This window comes from Silene latifolia, chromosome X (assembly GCF_048544455.1).
Source record: "Silene latifolia isolate original U9 population chromosome X, ASM4854445v1, whole genome shotgun sequence".
NCBI lineage: Eukaryota > Viridiplantae > Streptophyta > Magnoliopsida > Caryophyllales > Caryophyllaceae > Silene > Silene latifolia.
In genome coordinates this window covers 96,778,511-96,791,562 of record NC_133537.1, presented here as the reverse complement: position 1 = coordinate 96,791,562, position 13,052 = coordinate 96,778,511, and the positions used below count along the sequence as shown (strand labels likewise).

General features: G+C 37.3%; 2 long non-coding RNA genes and 1 other non-coding gene across 3 annotated transcripts; all 3 read right to left on the bottom strand.

The window, feature by feature from the left end:
- Positions 1-3,576: 3,576 nt before the first annotated feature.
- On the bottom strand, positions 3,577-3,683 carry LOC141625595 (small nucleolar RNA R71). Its single transcript, XR_012535366.1, has one exon. It is a non-coding gene; the product is annotated as a small nucleolar RNA R71 (small nucleolar RNA).
- Positions 3,684-5,783: 2,100 nt separating this feature from the next.
- Positions 5,784-6,240, bottom strand: LOC141621506 (uncharacterized). The gene is made up of 3 exons (XR_012532399.1): positions 6,177-6,240; positions 5,979-6,051; positions 5,784-5,872 (listed from the first exon to the last, which is right to left on the bottom strand). It is a non-coding gene; the product is annotated as an uncharacterized LOC141621506 (long non-coding RNA).
- A 10-nt stretch (positions 6,241-6,250) lies between these two features.
- On the bottom strand, positions 6,251-7,599 carry LOC141621505 (uncharacterized). The gene is made up of 3 exons (XR_012532398.1): positions 7,358-7,599; positions 6,625-6,677; positions 6,251-6,283 (listed from the first exon to the last, which is right to left on the bottom strand). It is a non-coding gene; the product is annotated as an uncharacterized LOC141621505 (long non-coding RNA).
- Positions 7,600-13,052: the final 5,453 nt, after the last annotated feature.

The following is a 13,052-nucleotide window of genomic DNA, read 5'->3' as shown; positions in this document are numbered from 1 at the left end:
TATGTGGTCAAACCTCATGGATTCCCAAAGGACATTGTGTCAGACCGAGATTCGCGATTCATTTCAATATTTTGGCAAGAACTTCAAAGCTCCTTCGGTACCCAATTGAAGATGAGTACGGCCTTCCACCCGACAATGGATGGATAAATGGAGAGGACCATCCAAACGTTGGTAGATACATTAAGAGCTTGCATCCTAGAGTATGGGGGTTCTTAGGAAGATAGGCTACATTTGATTGAGTTCTCCTACAACAATAGCTACCATGCTAGACCGAAAGGTTAGGAAGACAAGACATGGCGAAAAGGTCTTGGTGAAAGTGTAGTGGTCTAACCATCTTGTCAAAGAGGCTACTTAGGAGGCCGAGGAAACCATGAAAGAGCAATACCCTCACCTTTTCGAGTAGGTATGAGTCTGTTACGAGTTCATAACCATGTTTCTAGAGGGGTAGGGAGTATTACGCAAGTACAAATAGCACGAGTTTTCTTAATTCTTTTACTTAGCCTAATAGCTTTTCGTTGTTCATAGCACATTAGTTTCATGATACCCGACTCACCCTACCCCACCTTGAGACTTTCATGGGATGTAGAATTGTGACTTTTATAATGCCGGGTGTGAACTTCGGGGACAGAGTTCTTTTTAAAGGGTGGAAGATTGTAATACCTCGCATTTATAAAGACATAGACTTGACCGAGTGGACGATCCACTCGGTCGAGTGGAGGACTGAGTACACGTTGGGCAGTAGGCTGGAAACCTGGAAGGGTGGTCACTCAACCGATTGACCATCCACTCGACCAAGTGGAGCCCCACTCGATCGAGTGGACCGCCCACTCGACCGGGTGCCGGCCGAGTTCAGCTTATACGGGAAGTTTGTTTGGTGAAATGTCGCTTTCGTGGCTTATCTTTTCAAATTTCCACCTAAAACCCTTCCCAAACCTTATCATCACCACTCTCTAAACTTTCCCAAATATCTCTCTAGAATATCCACCAACCAATCCTCTCAAACACCCTAGCATCCAAGTGAAGGATTCTTGCCTCCTTGTTCATCCATCTTGTTTGTAAGTTAATTTATACTTCATTTCCTTTAATCTTGTATTAATAACATTAATTATCCTAGTATACTACTGATGTGACTCAAATTTGAGCACATTTAGTCCCCGAATTTACCTTATTCCTATGATTTATAGTGCATAATTGGGTCATTTACTATCTATAGTTCCCCATTTTGCATATTCTTTGAGGTTTTGTCCCCCTTGGTAGGAAAGGAGAACTAACCTTGCATTTACATGGCGAAATGGAGCTAAATTGATCGCATCTAATGAACAAGCATCAAAGAGAAGACATTACTAGATGGCCTATGTAGATAATAAAGTAGATTGGGCAATTATAAAAGGATCCTTGCATCCTCAACAAGATCCCCGCGGATTGTTGAGGAACGAAGAGAAACGAAGCTTTCTGACCCAGGATCCGAGCGGTTTGCCACCAATCCGGGCATCTCCCAGCACCACAATCTAAGCATCTTCCAGTCAAGACGCTCGTCTTGAAGCCGAAGAATCCGAGCGTCTCCTCTATGATCCGCTCGGATCACAGGACAGAACCCAACGAGCCAAGACCAAAGCCGCTCGGGACGAGCATATCCACACGGGACTAGCAAAACAGAAATGCTCATTTCCTTGAAGAGGAGCACTTCCTCAACTTTTCTTAAGGGTCTTAATAATCATTTAAGCCCTTAGTAACCCTAATTTTTGTACTTAATATTTAGTATAAATACCCCTTTGTACTACTTAGATTATGAACAAGTTGTAATCAATTAGTAAGCAATCTTATTGCTATCTTAATAGTCTCTTAATCTTGTAATCAACTTTTAATCTAGTCTTAATACAAATCTCAATACTTAATCTTTTCTTAATTTCTCTATTGTTCTTCATTTATTTTGGGTAATTAGAAGATTATTTGGGTTTATTTGGAGGATTGACAACCTTCCATCAATCATCAAGTACTTCTATTATTCTTTGCTTTATTATTTGGAATCTCCATAGCTATAATTTTCTTAATCCTTGTTTTAATTATTGTTAATCACTTTCATTTATTCATCATGTTTTGCCTTGCTAGTATGATTTACAACCTTGTTAGCATGTTAAACTTGATAATGAATGAGTAGTTTCTTTAACTAGGGTTAATGGAGAATTAGGGGAAACCAACATGGGGATTAATTCGTGCTTAATCTAATATGTTTTCATAATTAATTTGCTTGCTTGTTTTGATTTCAACTTATGCACATGTTATGTTTGATGAAATGCGAGCCTATGAATCCTTGCATTTTTTAGCCATCACCTATCTTTTCAATGAGACTTGTAAGCTTATACACCAACTCGAGTCTCATTAGACCATGCATATAGTTGGATAGGAAGGATTAAGTCGACTTGTAGGTGTTGTACAATCTAATCGATTCGGCTCCGGGACCCAAACCTTCTTACGGATTGTAAGCTTATATACCAACTCGATCCCATCACAACAATAAGTGTTTGCATCTAGTAGAGAACATGTTTGTATGATCAACTCCCATGAATCCCCTACGAACCCATGACACCCTAGTGCTTTTAATCAATTGTCTACATCTCATTTTAATCACCTTACTTGTTTTTATTACTTTGCTTTTATATTGTTAATTAGTTTAGTTGATCTCCTATCTTAACCCAAATTGTGACACCCTAAGACACAACCATTTGCAATTGAAAATCCTACATCAATACCTGTCTCTTGGGATCCGACCTTTACTTACCTCTTTACTAAGAGTAGTTTGTGAAGTTATAAATATTTTTTTGGTTAGGTAGCTTTTGACGATAAGTTTAACCCACACCAAAAATGGCGCCGTTGTCGGGGACGGTGTTAACTTGATTTGATTTTCATTAATTGTTTTTAGTTGTGTCTTTCTTTACCTTGGGGAAGTAAATCTCCTCAAGGTTGTTCTAATTTTTTTCAAGTTGTTTGATATTTTGCATGTCTAGGAGATCACAAGGTAACTTGTTACCCATTGATCTTGAAATTGAAAGAACTTTGACCAACAATAGAAGACTTGCTAGAGGTACTTTGAGAGGTATTGGAGAAATTGTGAACATTCAACCAAATAACATTGAGTTTACCAACTTTTTTGCAAGAGAAGGAGAGGATAACCCAATACAAAACCCACCACAAAATCAACCCACAATGCCTAAATTCTCATCACATTCCGTACCAACCGAGGAGAACCTACCAAATGGTACTCCTACACCACAACATTTAACCGGTAATTTCATTGCCAAATTCGCATTCATACAATTAGTTGAGAGAAGTCAATTTGGAGGGATGCCTAGTGAAGACCCTCACTCACATATGGAGACTTTTTGTGACTATTGTGATGCGATTTCTCAAACCGGAGTTACTCAAGACCAAATCCGATGGGTCTTATTTCCTTTTTCTTTGATTGGTACCGCGAAACAATGGTTGAAAAGCCTAGACAAGGCTACACTTGTTATTGATTCTTGGAAGAAATTGACACTTTCTTTCTACAAGATATTCTATCCTCCGGAAAAGACTAACATGTTGAGAGCCCAAATCACCGGGTTCAAACAAAGGGATGAGGAATCTTTGTACGAAGCATGAGAGAGATTCAAGGACACTTGTCGTTCTTGTCCACACCGTGGACTTAGCGAGTGGTTCCTTGTACAACAATTCTGGAATTGTCTATATGAAGACTCCCGAAACGTTCTCAATATGGGATCCAATTGTATGTTCACCGAAGTTGATGACAATCAAACATGGAACAAAACTGAAGAAATGGCGGTCCATAACTCGTAATATAGTAGACCTCGGAAGGCTACTAGAGGAGGAAAGCATGAGGTGGATTCCATTACTCAATTGGGTGCTCAACTAAGTGCTCACATTGACACCATTAATTTGAATTTTGAGAAGGCCATGGCTAAACTTGAAGAAACCTCCTAATCACCCAAGCAACATGTTAATGCTATGGTGGCATCATCATCAATTCCAAGTGGAGTATGTGAGAGTTGTGGAACTTTAGGACATGACCAAAGTGAATGTAGGGGAACAAATGAACAAGTGAATGCTTTCCAAGCATACAAGAGTGGACCCCCTTATTCCAACTACTACAATGAGAATACCAAATTTTATCCCAATCTTTCATACAAAAGCCAAAATGTTCAAAATCCTCAACCAACATACACCCCACCTCCAATGAGAAATCAATCTCAAAGACCCTTTTACCAAAGACAAGGTTATTAAAATCAACCCGCTTACAATCAATCCAATTACCAAGGCTTTGATGTTAAAAAAGCGGTCCTCCAAATACAAAAGATTCAACAAGAATTTTTCACTCAAATGCAAAAAGATAGCCAAGTAAAAGATATCACCATCAACAACATACTAACTCACACAAAGATGTTGGAGACACAAATGTCTCAATTAGCATCTTCTAGCTCTCAAAGACAAAAGGGGCAATTACTACCTCAAAGTAATCCCCCAAGACATGAGTCAGTGAGTGCCATCCATTTGAGGAGTGGTACAAGGTATGAAGGGCCGAAGAGGCCCATTGATGAAGATGTTGTGAATGCTAGTGACAAGGAAAGAGTTGTGGAGAACTCTAAGGAAGAAGAACCCATTCAAGAAGTTTCAAAGAAGAAGAATGAAGAGAAGGCTAAGGAGAAAGAGCCTATTGTGATTAGACTTCTCGTTAAGCTAAGCCTAAGTGTGATGAACAACTTGGAAAGTTCATGGAGATTGTGAAGAACTTAGAAGTCTCAATTCCATTCACGGAGTTAATCAATCATGTTCCGGCCTATGCGAAATACATGAAAGATATTCTTACAAAGAAGAAATCACTACTACAGAAATCATGAAGGACATCGGACTTCTAGACACATGGACATCGGATTATAGGCCGATGTAGAGTTCAGTCCCGTCCATATGGGGTGTAATGGACATGGGACTTTAAACCGATGTCCATTAATATATGCACATCGGATTTTTAAATATATCCGATGTCCATATGAGTAATGAACATCAGATTTTAACATTAATCCGATGTCCATATGTGTAATGTACATCAGATTTTTATAGAAAGCCCATGTCCTTTGAAGCTAGAATTACATCGAACTTTTATAAATCCGCTGTCCTTTATATTGTTTTTTTTTTTAAAAAATTTGAAAAGAGCAGGCCAATTCATATTGCATTACACCAATTTGAATGCCAAAATATTAATACAAAACATGCCAACTGCCATTCAACCAAAATGATCGATTTCAATTAATAAAAACTGATCCCAATCAACATACAATGCAACCGTCTCCGTCATCCGAATTCAACAACTAACGAACAACAACAAAGGGCATAACAAATCCCAGCCAACATAACATATGGTCTTGCAGATCATGTAATCAGTTTTTCAAAATGCAACTACCTAATACATTACTACGCTAGCTAGCTATCTACGGCTAGATATTGAGAAAATAGTTCGCCCACAAGTCCCGAACCTCATCTAATTCTTCTTGTGAATATGGCGTGGTGTCTTGAAAAACCCGTAATGCATATTAATGACAATGGGGCAGATCAGACATGGCCTCACAAGGCACTTCATATAAGCTAATAATTAAGGGAAGAGGGTGCAGACTAGCTCATTGAATTGGCGCAAAGAGTTCGCCCACAATGCGTATAGGCAGCAGGTCAAAGTAGGATAATTACTTGAAAAAATACCGAGTTTTGCTATAATGTCGAAACTGACCTGATTGATAGCTTTTGTTGGATTAGAACGCGTGACGATTTCCATCATGTACCTCATGACGTAGTACCCGCATTCTACAACACCTTGTTGACGAGCACACTAAAACAACAACTCGACAAGAATTAAACCAATAACATGACTTTGTCAATTAAAAGTGATTGATGATCAGACATTGAATTTGTCGTCATAATAAGCAACAACTTACATTATGTTGCAGCCATTGCGGTGCTTGAGAACGCATTCTTTCCCCACCATTGTAGCCGTATACTCTTACCGATCTAAATATAAACATGGTTTCAAATAAATGATTGTCAGCCAATAATAGTTGCCATTTTTAATGTTCTAATCAGTTGAACATTTATTTATGTGCATATCAATAAATGAACTATTAAGATGAACTTACGCATTAATTAAAGATCTCAACTTTGACGGCACTGACTTTCCTAGTGAGTCGAACCAATGCACTTTGACGGCACTGCCTTTTCGCAATAGAACTTCATATTTATCAGCCTGCAAACACCACCAATAACCCGAGCTAATCATTAATTCAACCAGCTTAATGATAACCACTAGCCTGCTACTCAAAGGTAATACGCCACCCATTAATGAATGTTCATTGAAACAGACTAACAGCACAAAGGTTTAAGATACAGGGTGTCGTCTAATATAGTACAACTGAGTCAAAGTCTGCCAAAAACTCCTCTAACCCAAACAGTACAGTACAAAAGATTAATAGTTAACTGAATACAAGATTAAATTTCTTCGCTTAGGTAGCGAAACTAAGGCAAAAATATACTTTTTCTTTAGGGGTGGGGGCTCAAAAAATCCTAATTCAGAATAGATAGTCTTACCAGTAATGAGGTTATAGGCAAACTCGACTTCAACAGCATCTTGAGAAGAGCATCTGTCAAAGGTGAATCAAATAGACTTTACATAATTTGATCAATCCATAAAATTGTAAGGGAAAGGTAAGAAAATATGATGTCTGAAAGCCTCAAGGATATAGAAATGAAGAGAATACAAGGCAACCATAATTTGTGACAGGAAATAAGGATTTCTCTAAATTAGTAATGTACCTTAAACACTGCTACATAACTATTTCTCTGAATTATCTTCTTTAAGAACATAAGCACAACTTATCTATAGAGGATACCAGATCCCTGCTACACGAATAACACAAAGCACCAACTTAAATTTGAAAGCACGTTAGTTGGATAACTATACAAAAAATTCAGTAAATCTGAACCTACGATTGAGGTTCGAATCTGGGTAGAACAAATCCCTAATACATGAATGAATATCGTCTGAATTTGCATAAAAATCCATAATAGACATTTTACTTCAAACTGAAATAAATCTAACCCTAAATAATAAAATCATTGATATTCACTGCACATAAGCTAAAATTAATCCAACAAACAAGTTCACCATGGGAAAATCAACCTTCAAACCTAATCTAATCAAAATTGTCCAAACAAAACCCTAAATAATCAACATTTTTCAAAACTCCAACTTAATTAGTCAAAAAAACAATTCAATATGTAATCTATTGAAAGATTCAAAGCTTTGTGGTTATAAAAATACCTGCGTTTATAAACACGGACGGGAAAGAGCTGAGATGCGGTACGGGAAACAGTTGAGCGAGAAAGGAGACGGAAAGAGGAGATGTAGCAGGTCAAAGCGTCGTCGCTGTTGGGGGTAGCAATTCGTCGGCGTTGAGAGTGTAGGTCGTCGGCGTTGGAGTAGCAAGTCGTCGGCGTTGTGAGGTTTTGTGAAATGAAGGATGTGAATGAATGAGTAGATAGAATTCTAGAAGTGGCTATTTGTTTTAAGTTAATATCAATTGCAACTACTAAATTAGTCTCGAAAATAATAAAACGGTCAAAATTGCAGTCTAAAAAACGCTTATTTCTTGTAGTGTAGGATTTTGGGTTTTTTGATCGGGTTTTGAAGTGAAGAAGCTAAGGGATGAACGATGAGATAGAGAAGAAAGGGATGAGTAAGCTAAGGGTTTGGGTTTGGGTTTGGGTTTGTCTAAAAAAAAGAATGATATGGAGTAAGTATAATAGATTGACTCAGTATGCTAGTGAAAATAATTTGGGGCGGGGGAATTGTTTTCATTTTGCGCCCAAATTGAGGATTATATGGACATGGGTTGTAATTTAATCCGATGTCCATTATAATGGACATGGGTTGAAAATAACAACCGATGTCCATAAAATATAATTACATCAGACTTTTATAAAAATCCGATGTGCAAACTTATTACATCTGTTTTTTCAAAAATCCGATGTCCATCCACTGATGTCCTTGATGAATTCTGTAGTAGTGAATCCATCTGGAAGCTAGAGACTATTGCGTTCACTAAGGTGAGTAGTGCCATCCTACAAGGAAGTTCACCTCCAAAACACAAAGATCCGGGAAGTTTCTCTATTCCATACACCATTGGCGACACTACAATCAACAAAGCTTTATGTGACCTTGGGGCAAGTGTGTGTGTCATGCGATACTCGGTGTGCAAAAGGCTAGGAATGGGAGAACTAAAGTGCACTAATATCACACTTCAAATGGCAGATCGATCAACGAAGACACCTTTAGGGGTATGGGAGGATGTGCCGGTAAGAATTGGCAAGTTCATCATCCCGGTGGACTTTGTTATTGTTGACATGGAGGAAGACTCCAACATTCCTATCATTTTAGGAAGACCATTCTTACATACCGCGGGAGCGGTAATTGATGTGAAACATGGAGAACTCACACTTGAAGTGGGAGATGAAATAATCACTTTTAACCTCAACAAGACAATGAGAGCTCCCCGCTTACATGAGCCATGTTTCATGATCGATCATTATAGCCGAGAAAGTGATAGGAAGAAGTTGGCATCTCAATGCAAAGATCAAGCTATGGGTAAAGAATCAGCACCCATATGGAAGAAGAAAGAGGATAATCTTCAAGATGCTCTGTCCAAAGAGTAAGGAATTTGTAACAATGAGAGCTTGAATAGCTCACCACCAGTCATGACAAGTAATGAAGAAGGCCTCATTGGCCATGATAACAAGAAAGAGGAGTTGTTTCCATCAACTCATGATACTAAAGGGAAGCAAGCTAGTGAAGTATGTGGTCTATGGGATGACGAATTCGATGGGTTAGTCAATCCCTACATTGGCAATGCTATAGACCAAGGCTTTGGTGACTATTTTGACTTAAGTCACCACCATGAAGAACACAAATATGCAAAGGTCTATTGAAGATCTTTATAATGACAATGAACAAGCCTTCGACTACTTTTACAAGGTGTTTAGCAACATCAACAACACCATGGCTATGCCCCCTTGACATTTCATCTTAAGAGTGAGAGTTTGGTGGAGTCCTCCCTAAACCACCATTTGTAAATATTCTAACCCCTTAACTCGCATTTTTATTCTTGTATTGCATTTTTGTCAATTTTCGATTTACATTTGTACATTTTGATCAAGATTATCATTTTGAGAGAAAGTGAGGGAGGGACTCAAATGTCTCTTGATGTGTAGTGTTTTGACTTAGTCTGGGGATAGCAATTTCCTTGGCTATCCGAGCCTTCGTAGTACACCCACAATGAAGACCAAAGGAATGAAGAAGAAATGACTTGAGATATGAAAATACCAACGGGTGGAACTGAACCCGTGAGGTACAGGAATGATCTGAGCGTCTCATGAAGAACCCGCTCGTCTTGGATGAAAATCCGAGCGTCCTGACAGAGCGACGCTCGTCGTGGCAGAGCTGAAAAGAAAATATTGATACTGAACTACAATCTGAGCGTCTCCTCAAGAGTTCGCTCGTCTAAGTCCAAAGACGCTCATCTCAGTGAGAATCCGCTCGTCCTGGTTACATCAAAATTTGGGATTTCACTCTGACTAAAGATACGAGCGTCCCCAGAACAATCCGCTCGTCTCAAGCCAGAATCCACTCGTCTCCTCCTGAGGACGCTCGTCTCAACACGGGTTTCATTTTCTAAAGCTGCCTGAGCTATAATCTGAGCGTCCCATGCCTAAGACGCTCGTCTCCCTTTGCTGAAATTCAAAAACACGGGATTTAAAACTCCCTTTCCCATTTCATTTCATTCTATTCAAAACACAAACACACATTCAAAACCCTCAATCCCTCCATCCATAGAACTCAATTTACTCAAACAAATTCACCCAAATCAATTCCAAACTTCCTCAAAACTAAAAAAAACTACTCCTTTATCAACAAAAAGCCATTAAAACATCAAAATCCTCAAAAATTGAATCGATTTTCTAGGGTTAAAGGCAAAATTCGAAAATCCTAAATCGATTTGGGATTCATTGAAGCTTGAGGATACTAGAAAAATTCAACCAAATCATTGGTTGTTGATACATACAAGGAGAAGAACAATGGCTAGAACTAAAGGTGGAAACAAGGCACCTACAAAATCAAATCTTTCAAAGAGGCAACAAGCTCTTCAAGCTTCCAAGGCTATGGTGGTTCAACAAGCAAGTGTAGAAATTCAAGAAATTCCTCTTCCTATGGTGGAAGCTACTACTTCTATCCCGGTTATTGAGCAATTACATGAATATCCGGAGGTAACTTTCACATCCGATTCTCATAGGAAAAATTTTATGTCTCTTGCTAAGAAATCGATTTTGCCCACCAAGTTTATTTGCCAAGATTCTTTGACCAAATTGGGTTTCCTTAAAAGGACCAAAAACTTCCTTGAGTCTATGGGGTTGCTTACATTATTTGATATGCAAGAATTGACCTACCCCTCCCTCACCTTAGAATTTCTAAGTTCATTGAATGTCACAAAGGTGGAGACTCGAAGGAATATTGAATTCCGCCTTGAGAATGTGGATAGAAAGATGTCCTTTAATGAGTTTGGCAAGGTGTTCGATCTTGATAATGACTCGACTTATGTGAAGAAACCTTCAAAATATGATCCCGTCCCTTTGTGGAATGCTATCACCGGAAGGAAATTCGAATCATACCATGAGTGTCGTGCCCTTTATGTTCACCATCCGGGCATAAGGGAGTGGCACAAGGTTGTGGGAAATACTCTTATTGCTCGGAAGGGGACTAATCATTTCACCGAACTTGATTTCATCTATCTTAAGTCAACCTTGAATGTTGACAAGAAGTTCACCAAGAAATACAATATTCTTAAACTCATAATCGAAAGGTGGCTTACAATACATCATGGCAATGAAGGTGCGGCCTTTATAGTAAATGGGGGATTGATAACATCGTTGGCAAAACACTTCATCCGGGATTTCAACAAAAAATGGGACTTACAAGTCGGCTAAGGGAGGCCACCTCATTGATCTAGCCACTATGGTTTACAAATTCCATTGGGTCATGAATGACAACCTTGACAACAAATTTGAGTGGCTTACAAAAGATGTCAAGTCCTTCATTCTACCAAACAAGATTTGCCGACTCAATGTCCGAAGCACAAACTATCTTCTTCCACTCTGCGGTGAAGCCGAGAGGATCATACAACAACAAAGGGAATTCAATGCCGAATCCTCCTCCTCCGCTATTGTGACTCCACCCTACCCGTTCACCTACCAAGAATTCTGACCCGAAGGTCTTACGGTAGGTAACGATTACTTTGTTGGAGTATGGGTCCTCGACAATAATGCGATCACACGTTTAAATCTCATATTAAGAATATTAAAGGGAACGTAACATTTTATTGTCAACTGATCCACATTAATCGGTAATGATTGGCTTACAAGAGTTTGACATTACTGTCGTGTGACGGTGGTGATCAGTTGATCCCTTAAGGTCATACCTCTAGAGAAACATTCGTAATTGACTAATTAATTAATTGTATGACGATACAAGTTAATTAATTCCGTAAAATTGAACAAATGATTTTGTGAGAATTAATACGTATCTTATTGTAATTCGATTAAATAAGATTCGTAATAAGTAATTAATTTTTTTTATTACTTAGGTTAGTTATTGTTTATGAAACAATTATAATAAGAATGAATTTTTTATTATAAATACAAGTAGTTGTGATTTATAATTATATGACCCATTTTAAGTAATTGTAATTTTGAATTACTAGTTAATTTTTGTATGTGATTTATTTCATTTATATAATGATTTTTAATTTGTTAAAAATGCATTATTTAAACTACATGTCTAGTAACATATCCAATTTGTCAAACAATACAAATTAACAAATTGACAAAGTTAAAATGGATCCATATTACACATATGAATCGTGTAAATGGAGGGGAAAGGGAATTTTGTGCTTTAATTATTCTTATTAGTGGGGAGCATGATGATTACCTAGTAATCATAGGCATTCATACCTACAATCTTGAGAAGAGAAAAATAAAAAGAATTGGGCACTCTTCCCTTGGGTAAAAACCGGTGTCTTCCCCCATATACACTCAAGTAGTGTATTTTCATTTGACATCAATTCATTTTAATTAGTTTTACAACTTGAGAAAAAAACTTATCTCTCTAGTTTTGTTGTTGAACAAAATAATAAACTCTCACTAAAATCTCTAATATTATTCATATATTACTAGAAGTAGTAATCACTTAATATTAGTTTTTTTAAGGGAACAAATTTTAATTTCTAGTAACACTATTAATATTTGTATTAAGAAGGATTTCCTTGGTACAATCCTTGAGGAGTAGATCTTGCAATTAGATCTAGGTTTTTTGGGGGCATTTGGATTATTCTTAAGAAGATTAACTAGGTAGGAGACCAATTTAGTATAAACTATTTTCGGCCTCCTTGTAAGAATGACTAAATTCTTCTCTTTTCTTCTAATTGTTATACATGAATAAGTTCCTTTATGATTTATGGCTAAAATTATAAACACTTAGATATTAGAGGAGTCTAATTAGAGATATATGAATCTTTCAATTGGTATCAGAGCAAGAGTTGTTGCATGCATAATCGGTTTTGTTTTTCCGAGTTAATATGTTAACATATAAAACGTAAAATTTGTGATTTATGAAGATAAATGTCATGAAAATTTTGCATGTTAAACCTTCTGGTCTTAAATTGATTTTAGGTCATTTTGATGATTTATGGTAATTTATTGCTCTTTAAAATGATTATTAGTATTTTTATTACATTTTATTGAGTAAAATGACAATTAAAATGCTAAAAATAGTTTGACCTGTGATTCTGACCTTGAAATTTTTACACGACCTCAGATGCATATTTTACAAGTTCTATGTAAAATTTCATATAAAATGGTTTTATATAGCATGATTTTTAATTTTTAGATGTTAAAAGTCGATTAAACAG